At 43.8% G+C, this 12,175-nt stretch overlaps 1 protein-coding gene across 10 annotated transcripts in view; it reads left to right on the top strand.

Annotated features, from left to right (window-relative positions):
• Window positions 1-12,175, top strand: part of DENND2B (DENN domain containing 2B) — a 136,068-nt gene that overhangs the window by 45,674 nt on the left and 78,219 nt on the right. The gene's annotated exons all lie outside the window — the stretch shown is intronic.

Genomic DNA, 12,175 nt, shown 5'->3' with positions numbered 1-12,175 from the left:
TGCCCCTGGGAAAATTTGGGCTGAGATATGTGTGGAATACTCATTTGTTCTGCTGTGCAGACTTAGGCTAGCTCCATGAATAATACGCCATCCCTGGTTCCTCCCCTTGGCCGAGAAAAATGACAGTGGCCTGTCATTGACCCTCTCTCTCCTTCAGAGTTTTGAGTTAGCCAGTTGTGCTCATAGACAAACCCGTGTGTGAGGGGAAGAGTCATCCAACGGATGCGTGATGTTTAGAGCCTGGGGGTTAAATTCTGGCTCTGCCACTTACTAGCTGTGTGAGCTCGGAGAAGTTACTTACCCTGCCCCTGGCCCTGCCCCTGCCCCAGTGCCTCTTCTGTAAAATTTCATAGGGTTGTGAGGCCTAAGTGTCAGGTGCTTAGAATAGTACCTGTATCTAGTGCTGGGTGAAACATGAGCAATTGCTGTAGTTATTACTTCATTGTAAGCCAAGCAGAGTTTGTTTCTGAGTGGCTAGCCTGTCGCGTTTATTCTGCTGAGAAATGTGAGGCGATATCCCCTTCCTCTGTGTCTTGGACAGATATCTAGTATCAGCAGAGCAGTCATCAGGGTCCCCCAGTAGGTACCTAGGTCATAGCTCCTGTACCTTGCTGTGTGAAGACATGTATAAACCAGAGGGGAATCTGGCTGAAGCAAAGGAGCATGGCTGTTGAAAGGCCCCTCTCTGATGAGTAATGTGTGCTGTATGGCACTGGGGTAGGGACAGGGCAGAACCCTGTGCGAAAGAGCAAGGTAGGAGTTGGGCTAAAGGAGAGTGTAAACTCAGAGAGCGCTGGATATGAAGAGCGGGCAGGTGGCTGTGGCTGAGATAGTAAGCGGCGTCATGAAGCTTCTGGCGCTTTATCTTCCCAAGAGACCTGTTGACTCCCGGCCCCAGCAGCAACCACTCGGACCACTCTCAGAGGAGCGGTGGATTGAGACAGGAGGTCTTAATCTGTTCCTAACAAGAATAGTAGCCTGCACTGCTCCGCGCATCTTATCTGCAAGTGTAATTATAAAGAGATTTCCTTCTCCAACTGCAAGAAACAGGAACTTTCGCTGCCAAACTTAGCAGCGTGTTTTAAGTCCCTCAAATCTCCTTTGAGTGCTACCAAAGCCCTCAGCTTTGTTGTTATCTCTTGTTGAAATACAGCCGGGGAAGGTCATATCAACAGTGCCAATTTATGGGCCTGCTGAACCCAGGCAGGCCCGGGGCAGAATGGGGAGTTCCTGGGAGTAGGTGCTTCACGCGTTTTTCCTTTGAGTGAGGCTGTTTATAATTTAAGGTTCCTTTTGCTTGAAAAGACCGAACTCTGCAGATTAGGGTCAAACATTTTATTTCTTCTGTTTTACTTCTGGAGGTTCCCACAGGCAGGAGCTGAGACTCCACAGTAGCTCCCTGTATACTCAGGAGAAGCTCGGCCTTGGCGGTACTTACACTATGCCCCACACTCCCTATTGGAGGCAAGTTTTCCTGGAACAAAGTTTTCCCAGGGTCCCCCACCCTCTTTAGTTCTTTGCCAATTTTTGACCTACTGTGTGTTCTGAAGGAGTGATTAAAAAAGGCAAAGACCAAACGGTGTACAAACCACACATGGGACTTTGTATTCACTTGTAAAGATCTGGGGTTAAGAAGGTCAGACCCATGTGTGTCTATATTTGTTCATTTGGCAGAATGGGTGCCAATAAGAAAGGTAATTAAAGAACCTGACTGGCCCTGGCAACTGTAAAAAAGTGTGGTGCTTGAACACGAGAGGAAAATACTTGGGGCAGCTCAGAGGAACTTGGCAATGGCAGTGACCGTGGTTTGCAGTCTGTGACTTGACTGACTCAGCTGCTGTGGTCAGAGAATTGAGGCTTTGGAACCTAGAGAGGGAACAGAGCACCGAAGTTCCTTGTTTTCTTTGCCTCCTTCTAACCCCCGATTCACTCACCCCTTTGGGTTCAGACATAAATGGCAAGACTGCCAGAGGAATTGCTGTTTTTGAAGTGGAATGGGCAGCACTGTGTTGCCTGGGTTCCTGCCTCTGAGTCGGTCTTCATGCTGCGCAGCTGTCTGGGAGCCAGCTGCGAGGATGCTGGTGGGTTTTGTTGACTAGTCAAGTGCCCAAAAGGAAGTGGCAGGGATCGAGTTAAAAAGACAAAAAGGAGGAAAAACCAGAAATGTTTGTTTTATTTAAATCTCATTCAATGGAAACAGAAAGCTTTTTTTTCAATCTCAAAATCCACATCTGTTTGGTAAACCCAGGTGGATTCAAAACCAGTGATATACAGACTTCTTTTGACCTGAAAACCACCCAAGATCAGGTGGGTTTCTATATAGCTTTGCTGGAAGAAGTTGAGCCCTGGGAAGCTGTAGACACTAAAGGGGAAAACCATGGAATTACGTGTATTTTGTCACAAATGAGAAAAATTGGTGGAGGTAAAAAAAGAAAAAAAAAGCTATGGAGACTGTACCACCTGTGACATCCTCCCAGCCCCTGCCAGCAGTTAATGTTTTGTCAGTGGGAGAGTTGGGATAACTTTTTCTGTGTTCCCCAGGGGTTCCTTTCTCCTCAGCCTTTTCTCTTTTTAATTTACAGTCTTTCCCTGACACTCCATCTTCTACTGCTACCAGTTAGTTGGAGAAAGAAGGGGGGTGGGGACTGTCCAACTCTGCCTCTCTTGTTTAGAAATGGCATTTATTTATTCGTCGATACATAGTTTTTGAGTATCCATTTTGTTCTAGGCACTGTTGTAGATGCCAGGAATGTAGAGATAAGACAGCAAAGGTCTTGCATCATGGAGCTGAAATTATAGTGGGGGAGCAGTCAGTAAACAAGTATACAAATCAATAAATGAGATAAAGATGGTGATGTGAGCTAAGAAGGAAATATGGTGACATAAAAGAGAGTAACAGGAACTTGAAAGCTATTTTCAACAGGAAAGTTAGAGAAGGCCTCTCTGAGAATGTGACATCTGGGCTGCAAGTTCAAGGACGAGAAGAGGCCTTGGATGTGCGGCTCTGGGGGAAGTACACTCCTGGAAGAGGGAACAGCAGAGGCAAAGCCCCCGAGGTAGGAGAGAGCTTGCCGTGTTGAAAGAACATAAAGTCATCATTGTTAGAAGACAGGGAGCCCTTGGATATAGGGTATAAGGTGTTGGTCGAGGCTAGTTCAGGCAGGGCCTTTTGGTCACCGTAAGGAGTATGAGGATGTATGTTCTATTTGAGAGAGATTGTTGACTAAGAGCAACATTGAATCTGATTGTCTGAAAAGAATTAAGAAAAAATATGGGCAAATAGAAAGGACCTGGAGTGGGGATAGGCACCTAGCTAATTAGCCAAAGGAAGTTGAATAACTATTCAGTTCTGCATATTTCTTGGGATCAAGCAAATATGTGTTTTAAAACTTTCTGTAGATTTAAGTTAGTGGTGTATCTTTAGTAGAATGCTTACTCTATTCTAGGCATTGTGTTATACCAGGCATTTTCACTTGCATCATTGTAGTAAATTCTCACAGCAATCTGAGTGAATTTGTTGATGTTCTGATGACTACAGATGAGGAACCTCAGAGTGGCCGACAGACTTAAAATCCAAATTTAAGTCAGTGTGATTTCAAAGGATGTGCTCTTTGTATAGCTCCACTCTGATCTGTATGCTAGCTGTACCTCCTCTTAGGCATCTAAATTTGAACATTATTTCCTGAATTGTTATGTGTTGTTTACTGCCGTGTTCTCTTTTCTGTCCATTGGAAGCTGGGATGGCTTTTGGATATTTGTGGAGTTGAATGAGATTTTTCTCAGCTTTCTCTGAAAGGAGTACCTGGTGAAATATTGAGAATGCCAGTTCATATTAAAAGCAGGAGAGCGCCGGTGTGTGTCTCAAGACTTGAAAACAGATAACCTGAATCACCTCTCTTTACCTGGGTAGGAAGAGTGATATTCTCATTAATACTCCACAAGTAGTTAGATGTCTTAGGTGATGATTCCTCCTATTTTAGGTAAGAAGATGGAATTTTTTTTTTGAAAATTAAAAATAATTGTCAGTAAACTTGCATTTGTAAATAAACTCTGATTTACCTGTTCTCAGACCTCTTTTAGCGTCTCCATGTTTGTTGGAAATATTTGAGGAAAGAAATTTGTCAGTCCACAACTTTTTAGTGGCTGGAAATTGAACAGTGACTAATTTCTGTTGGTGGATACTTTCTTTTCAAGGAACTGATCCCCTTTGGATTCTATAAATTAAGGGTTAGGATTCTGAAATGAAAATGTGTAGGGTGTTTATAAACGCTTATTCCTCGGTGCTCGTGAGATCTGTGTTCAGCCCAGTCAGCTGGCTTAGACAGTAGTTTGAATGGGCAGAGCGGAGTGAGATTGAATTTCGGATTCAGCACAGATTCCTGACACACAGGATTTCTTTTGTAAGTAATGGGATTCTCTGTTCCTGTCTTCCCGGTCCCTGTCTGTGTTAGTAACTACTTTGCTTCTAAAGGAAAATATATGTGGGTAGGAAAGATTCCTTAGATAGTGTTTTTTATCTTTAGCACTGATTCACTTAGTGGGCAATAGATGGTCACCCACCACGAGCTGGGAGACAGAGATGAGTTAGGGGATGAAGCTGAAAAGATTGGTCAGGGTCAGATCTTGAAGGGCTTGAAGCCTCTAGGAACTCGGTTTTGTTCTTCTTCTTAAATCACAACTAGATTTGGTTGGTAGAAAAAATACCTATTCTGCCGTGTGGAAGATAGAATTAGAGTGGGAGGAAACTTGTGTATCTTATTGGGTGTAACGAAGAGGTGATATTCCAGTCCCTCAAAATTAAGCGAAGTCTGGGGGTCTGAACTCCAGGTTGCAGAGCTTTCTGGAGCCTTGGAGCAGTGGTTGCAGACTTGAGTGTGCCCCAGACTCACCTGGAAAGCTCGTTTCCATTGCACTAGTTCTGAAGTGGTGTCCAAGAATTTGCATTTTTAACAAGTTTTCTAAGTGCTTTTGCTGTGGGTTGGGAACCACTGCTTAAGAAGCTCAGCAGCTGAGATTCAAATGAGGATATGAGGGCCAGATACTAACTGATTTGCCTTCTTTCATTAACCTAGAATTTCATGCCTATATGCTGCAATCTCTTGGGTGGCTTACCCAGTAACATCAGCAGAGCTGCTGCCCCGGTCACGATGGCTCTTCTCACGATATCATATCACTGCTGGGTGAAGTTTCCAGCTATGCACTTGTCTCTAAACAGCAGTTTGACTGATTTTCGGAACATGCCCATGTGGGCATTTGATTCTATCAGGATAGGTGACATTTATGCCAGGATAAGCTTCCCCCTCGTCCCCCTCCCTTCAGCACAGCCTCCTGGTTGGCAGACCCATTCAGGGACTCAGCATAGTGTGTTCTGTTGATTAGCCAATTTACACAAGACATGCCTGGGAGATTATCTCTTTAGCTCCAGTGTACAATTTCAAGGGCAAAGGCTACTGCTGGCAGCCGATAGGCTGAGAACACCTGGAAGAGAGGATTTCACTTGGCTTCACTTCGCCAGGCCTCAGCGCCCCTTCCCACAGAGGTCAGGTTTTCTACTTGTCTGCTGCCCGAGCAGGGAACTTTGGGACGCTCCTCCCAGAGCAGCGTGGCTCCAAGCACTGCCCCTTACTGTTGACTCCAGAACGTGTGGCTTCAGGTGACACACTTGTGTTAGTTAATATCAGCTGCCCTGTCTTCCTTGGCATTCTCATTTCTTGAATCCTTGTCTGTGCTTAACTCCCCTTGGCGAGAGTATCTTCATTTTTCCTTCGTGGTCAGTGCTTAGATCTTCCCCCTAAGGCTCTCTCTCTTCTTTAGCTTCCCTCATTAGTTGAGCACGGTCGTGGAATTCTGTTTCAGCGCGGGAAGGGATAGTAAAGGTTACCTGATCGAGCACTGCCCAGTCTTTTCTATATCCTTGCACACACAGAACTGATCACTTTTGCAAGGCACACTGGGGTAAAAGGAGGCTACTGGTGGCACTGGGCCCTAGTGCTGCCCCACGCTTGAAGGAGTCACTATGTTTGCACAACTGGAATCCATTCTTGGGGTATTGGTTGGGAACTCTGATCTAGTTCCAGTGCCTCGGAGTTTAGAGGTGAGAAAACTGAGTGCTCAAGGTGGCAAAGCTAGGACCAGGGCTCTGGTCTTTTCACTTCTCCTGGTTCAGGACCTTGCTGTTTGCATAACACAACTCTAAGGTGTTACAATTTCAGATTAGCAAGCATGCAGCAAACTGTCTCAGGTCAATCTTTGTTTTACATTATTTTCCTTTTTTAAAAATAACAAAAGCAGTACAAATTAGAAAAATATATGTCAGAATATGAGGCCTTCCTATAAAACCATGCCCCAGAAATATAATCATTGTTAACATTTGGGTAACAATGGATCATTTTTTCTACAATAGATTTATACGTACATTTACTTTATTTTTAGAAAAAAAGATTATCCCCTAATCAAAAAATGGAAAATAAAAAGTATTGGTGAGGCCCGGCCGGGTGTGGCCCAGCAGTTGAGCATCAACCTAGGATCCAGAAGATCACAGTTTGATTCCTGGTCAGGGCACATGCCCGGGTTGTGGGCTTGATCCCCAATGGGGGCCGTGCAGGAGGCAGCCGATCAATGACAACTCTCATCATTGATGTTTCTATCTTTCTCTCTTCCTCTCCCTCTCTCTGAAATCAATAAAGATATATTTAAAAAACGAAAGTGTTGGTGAGGATGTGGAGAAATTAGAACCCTTACATGTTGCTGGTGGAAATGTAAATGGTGCAGCTATTGTGGAACCAAATTCTTTTGGTTCCTTAAAAAGCGAAAACTTGCCATATGGGCTAGCAATTCCACTTATCTAGATATAAACCCAAAATAATTGAAAACAGGGACTCAGCTACTTGTATGCCAGTGTTCATAGCAACATTATTCTCAGTAGCCACGGTGGAAGAAACCCAAGTGTTCATCCACAGATGAATGAGTGAACAGAATGTGGTATATGCATTGATTATTCAGCCTTCAAAAGGGATGAAGTTCTCATACCTGCTACAATGTGGATGAACTGTGAAATCATTGTGTTAAGTGAAATAAGCCAGACACAAAAGGATGAATATTGTGTGATTCTGCTTATGTGAAATATCTGCAATAGGCAAGTTCATAGAGACAGAAAGTAGATTAGAGGTTATTGGGAGCTTAGGGAGAGAGGAGAGTAGGGATTTATTGCTTAATGGTTATAGAGTTTCTGTTTTGGGGTGATGAAAACATTTTGGAAATAGTGGTGATGGTTGCACAACATTGTGAATGCCACTGAATTGTACACTTAAAAATGCTTAAAATGGCAAATTTTATATCTATTTTGCTACATAAAAATGAAAAAAAAATTATACTCTACTGGAAATTTTTTCACTTGATAATTTCCCTAGGCTGTTTCAACGGCAGCATTGTGTTTCTTCAGGTGGACGTATCGTACTTTAATCAAGCCTTATTGTTGGACATTTGAATTGTTTCCATTTTTTTTAATAATCAGTGTTACAAGAAACAGCGCTATACAGCTGTCTTTGCCCAAGTGTTCTAGTACTTGCGTTACCTTAGGCAAAGTTCCTAGAAGGGAAGATGTGCTGATCAAAGGGTATTACGCTCATTTAAAATGTTAACACATATTGCCAGACTGCTTTCCGGAGAAGTTGCATCAATTTAGTTCTCAGCAGCAGAATATAAAGGTGCCTGTTTCCACCACACCCTTGGCGACGTGGGTGTTATTAATCTTTGCCAATCTGATAGGTGGAAAGGATTTATTATTGTTACTTTATTTAGGATTTCTTTAATTATTAGTGAAATTGAATACCTTTTATGCTCACTGGAAGTTGTGCTTATTTTTATGTGAATTTTCTGTTCAAATATTTTGTTCGTTTTTGTGTTTGGTCAGTATTTTTTCTTGTAGATGTGTAAGAACTTTTACATGCGTATTACTTTAGAACACTTTGCCTTATGTGTTGCTGATATTTTCCCCCCAGTTTGTTTCTCTTTAATTTTTGACTTGGCTTATGCTAATTATTTGCCTTTCACATGTTTTAAATGTTTATGGAGGCAAATATATGATATTGAAGGGATTGAGAGAGAGAGAGAGAGAAAGATGCGGGAAACATCAATGGGTTGCCTCCCGTATGCACCCCGACCAGGAATCGAGCCCCCAACCTGGGCATGTGACGGGAATGGAACCCTCGACCCTCTGGTGACTGGACGATGCGCCAGTCAGCTGAGCACCGGGCCAGGGCTGAGTGGTTATTTAGTAAGTGGACAAGGCGAGGAGGGGCGTCCAGGGAGAGGGACTGGCACGTGCAAAGGCAGGCGGGAAGCAGCGGGTGCAGTCACGGCACGTGCCCATCTGCCCGCTTAGTAGCGCAGCATGAGTGGTGTCGAGATGAGACCGCGAGACCAGTCTCAGGGCTGCGGCTGCTGTTGCTCCGCATTCCACACCCCCCTGAACATAATGGGTGTTTAAAGTGGGAATTTTATTAGTGTCTCTCATGATTTTGGAGGGCCTCGCTTGGGCTCTTCTCATGTAGTCCAAGGGTGGCTGGGGCTGGAATGAGCAGAAGACTCACCCCCAGGTGTGGCGCCTGCGCTGAGAAAACTCAAGCAGCTGGGCCTCCTCGGCTCTCTCCCTTTGGCTTCGCCCCCCGCCCCGGTTATTACTCCCTGTGGTCCCCCCAGGGGCAGCTGGAGTTCTTACCATGTGGCTCGGGACCTGAAGGCCGGCGCCCTCGGAGAGGCTGGCAGAGGCTGCATGGCCTTCACCTGCCCTCGCCTTGGAAGTCAGGCGCCCTCTCTTAGCTGCCTTCTGTTCCTGGGGATGGTCACAGGCGCCGTCTGCTTCAAGGAGAGGAATAGCAAACGGTTTGCAAACTTGTTTGGAAATCACCACAGTCACACAAAGAAACTTGAATTTTATGCCGTTGGGCCATTTTTCCCAGACTTAATTCATTGCTTACATCTTCACAGTATTACCACGGCCTCTTAATACATGAACTGTTATTTGCATGATGTTTAAATCAGCTCACTTTCGAGCTTAGGTTTTAAAAGGAAACATCTCACTTTCTTAAAGTAGAAAATCAATATTATTTACTACAGAAGATAACTTTTAAAGTAAATACAATGAAAACAAAAATGTGTTAAATTTTTAGCTAGATACTACTGCCTATTTGAGTCTTCTCTCTCTTAAGAGATTATCAAGTGTTAAAGACGGCAGCAAGGGGCCCTAGCAGGTTTGGCTGTGATTAGAGCGTTGGCCTGAAGGCTGAAGGGTCCTGGGTTCAATTCCAGCCAAGGGCATGTACCTCCGTTGCAGGCTTGATCCCTCACCCTGGTTGGGGTGCATGCAGGAGGCAGCCAATTGTTGTGTCCCTCTCACATCGATGTTTCTCTTTTTCTCTCTCTCTCCTTTTCACTGACTCTGAAAAGCAATGGGAAAAACATCCTCAACCGAGTATTAAAAAACAAACAAACAACAAGAGCAAAAAGATAGCAGCTAGGGGACATCTGTAATGCTTTCAGCAATTAAGATAAAATAAAAAACAAAACCAGCAGCGAGGGGAGACTTCTTAATCTAGTGAGAAGGTTTGAGAGAATTAAAAAGTGAATGACTGGATCGCCTTGTGATTTCATGCCATTTAATGCTGTGTAATGCAATGCCGAGGGCCTGCCATGCAATTCCTTTCCTTGTTTTAGGAAGCTTTGCTGTGGGCAAAGGAACTGCTAAAAGAATTTGAGCACCTGAGGGATATGGTTACATTTGCAAGATCACTTTGGTTGAAGTGTAGAGAGCAGGTCTGAAGAAAGTAAAAGTAGGAACAAGAAAATGGTTTTTAGGAAATTATTGCAATAAGTCAAGCAATTGGTAATAAAATCTGGCTTAAGAGCAGCTGGGGAATGGAGGAGGTGAATATGAGACATTAAGGAGATAGAGTTTGCAGGACTCGGTGATAGATTGAATCAGAGTAAGGACAATGACAACTCAGGAAGGAGTGATAGAAACATGGGTGACCTTGGGGAAGAAGTACCGGAGGGGAAAGTGCTTTATTAGGGGTGAAGTGGGAGATGATGAGTTCAGTCTGAGGCATTCCTTTTTCTTAAAATTTTAACATATATTCAGTTGCCATGTTATGGATTTATCTTATTGTTTCTTTGGAGTATTGAGTATTGTTTAGGTTCTTTCTCTTCTGTATTTTCTAGAAACTGTAAATTAAATATAGAGGTTTGATTAGATTTATATTTAAGGATTTTTGGGGAAATTCTTAAAGGGGAATTTATAAAGAGGGAAAAAAACCCTTTGTCAATGATGCAGCAGACCCAAGGCACATGATGTCTGGTTTTCCCACTGTTATTGATGCTAAGTTTGGTTACTACTTAAGGTAGGGCCAGCCAGATTTTTCCGTTGTAAAATTATAGTTTTCATTCTACAGCTAGCAGATAATCTGTGGGTGACCTTTGGCACCCTTCCCCACCAATCTTTCACTTAAGCGGTTTTATTTTTTTAAACTTTTTATTATGGAAAATGTCAAACATACACAAAAGTAAACAGAATAGAAGATGAACAATCATGTGTCTGTCATCCAACCTCAACTATTATCAACACGTGGACGAGCTTGTTTTATCTTTATCCTTGCCACTACCCTTTTTTTCCACTGTATTTTTAGAAGCAAAAAAAAAAAAAAAAGCATCATACTATTTCATCCATAAATAATTCAAAATGTATCTCCAAAAGATCTTCCAGACATGTTTTAGACGTGTCGATTTCTGACCAGCAATGTTTAGTTGTTTTCACTGGGAACGAATATACTGATGCTGGAATTGACCCAGAGTGAGGGCTTTACAAGCAGGAACAGTGGCGGGAGAAAGGGGATAGGGATCTGAGGGTGTGATGGATCATGGAGTCTTGCCTGGAAGGATGGAGAGGTGGTAGCTGGTGTAAACTAAGGAAGAGAGACTTGGCCAAGGTCAAAGAGCAGCTTTGGGTAGTAAAAAGGTCAGGAGAAAGGCATGAAGGAAAATTGTGGTCAGGGAGTAGGATTTTGTAGGACAAGATTGAGATGTGTAGTCTCAGGCAATGACAGGGTTCAAGGTTGGCCCGTAGGTGGCTGACTAAAGGAACACTGAAGTCAGGGACTCAGTGGTGAGACAGGAGTTTTGAGTGGATCCATGCGCATAGGTATTGAGGTCGCCAGATGCAGAGAGGGCTGTGAGGGGGAGCCTGGGGTATGTTCGGGCAGGAGACGCTCATGCCCCTGTGGAGGCCTGAAGCTGTGGGCAGTGCTCGGCAGCAGAGCTCCAGCGCCGTGGGATCTGTCGGAAGCACGGTTGGCGGTGGGAGAAGGCAAGCAAAGAAAATACAAAGCATTTTAAACAGCTCTGAAGCCCGTCGTGTTCTACTAGACATTGCTCTCCACAGGTTGGGGTCGGAGGAACCTAATGGGGTGGGGGGTTAATACAGAACAGGAAAAGAATTGTGATATGTGAGTGGGGTTGACGCAGGGACCCTCTAGAGGAGACATGCTTGATTACCTAAGTTGTGCTGGAATTAGGGGCATTGGCTCACTGTTATATCTGTCCTTAACGAATCCTTTTGTGTAGTAGCTTCTGATGCCTTTTTGATTAATGTTGTTTCGCTAGCCAGTCTTTGTGAGGATTTGTATTGCATTCTTTACACTTTCTTACAGGTTTGGGGTAGGGGCAGATAGAGGGGATGCCTGTTCCTGGATAAAACCTGGTCCAGAGAATGAGCATTTTCTTGCCTCTTAAACTTCTAGAAATCCATTGATGCCTCAGGACTAGAGGTGGAGTGTCCCCTTTTCTGACCTTGTCTATTCTGATCTTTGTCTCTAAAATACCAGGGAAGGCATACACACACACACACACATGCACACACACACACTGCACACACACACGGTGGGGCAAAAGTAGGTCTACAGTTATGAGTACGTGAAACACTTTATTCTTGTATTATTATTTATTAATTATTGTATTATTTTACACACAAACAACTGTAACTCTACTATTCCACCCTGTGTGTATCTCTCTCTCTCTCTCTCTCTCTCCTGGGTCATTGTCATCAAGTCTATAGGAAAGAAGCATATTGTGGGTTTCACAGTTTTAAAGAACTTAGAGCTAAAGTCATAGACTTGTGAATGAG

This window comes from Miniopterus schreibersii, assembly GCF_964146895.1.
Source record: "Miniopterus schreibersii genome assembly, chromosome: 12".
Classification (NCBI taxonomy): domain Eukaryota; kingdom Metazoa; phylum Chordata; class Mammalia; order Chiroptera; family Miniopteridae; genus Miniopterus; species Miniopterus schreibersii.
Note: the sequence above shows the minus strand (reverse complement) of the source record. Positions and strands in the feature narration are given on the sequence as shown.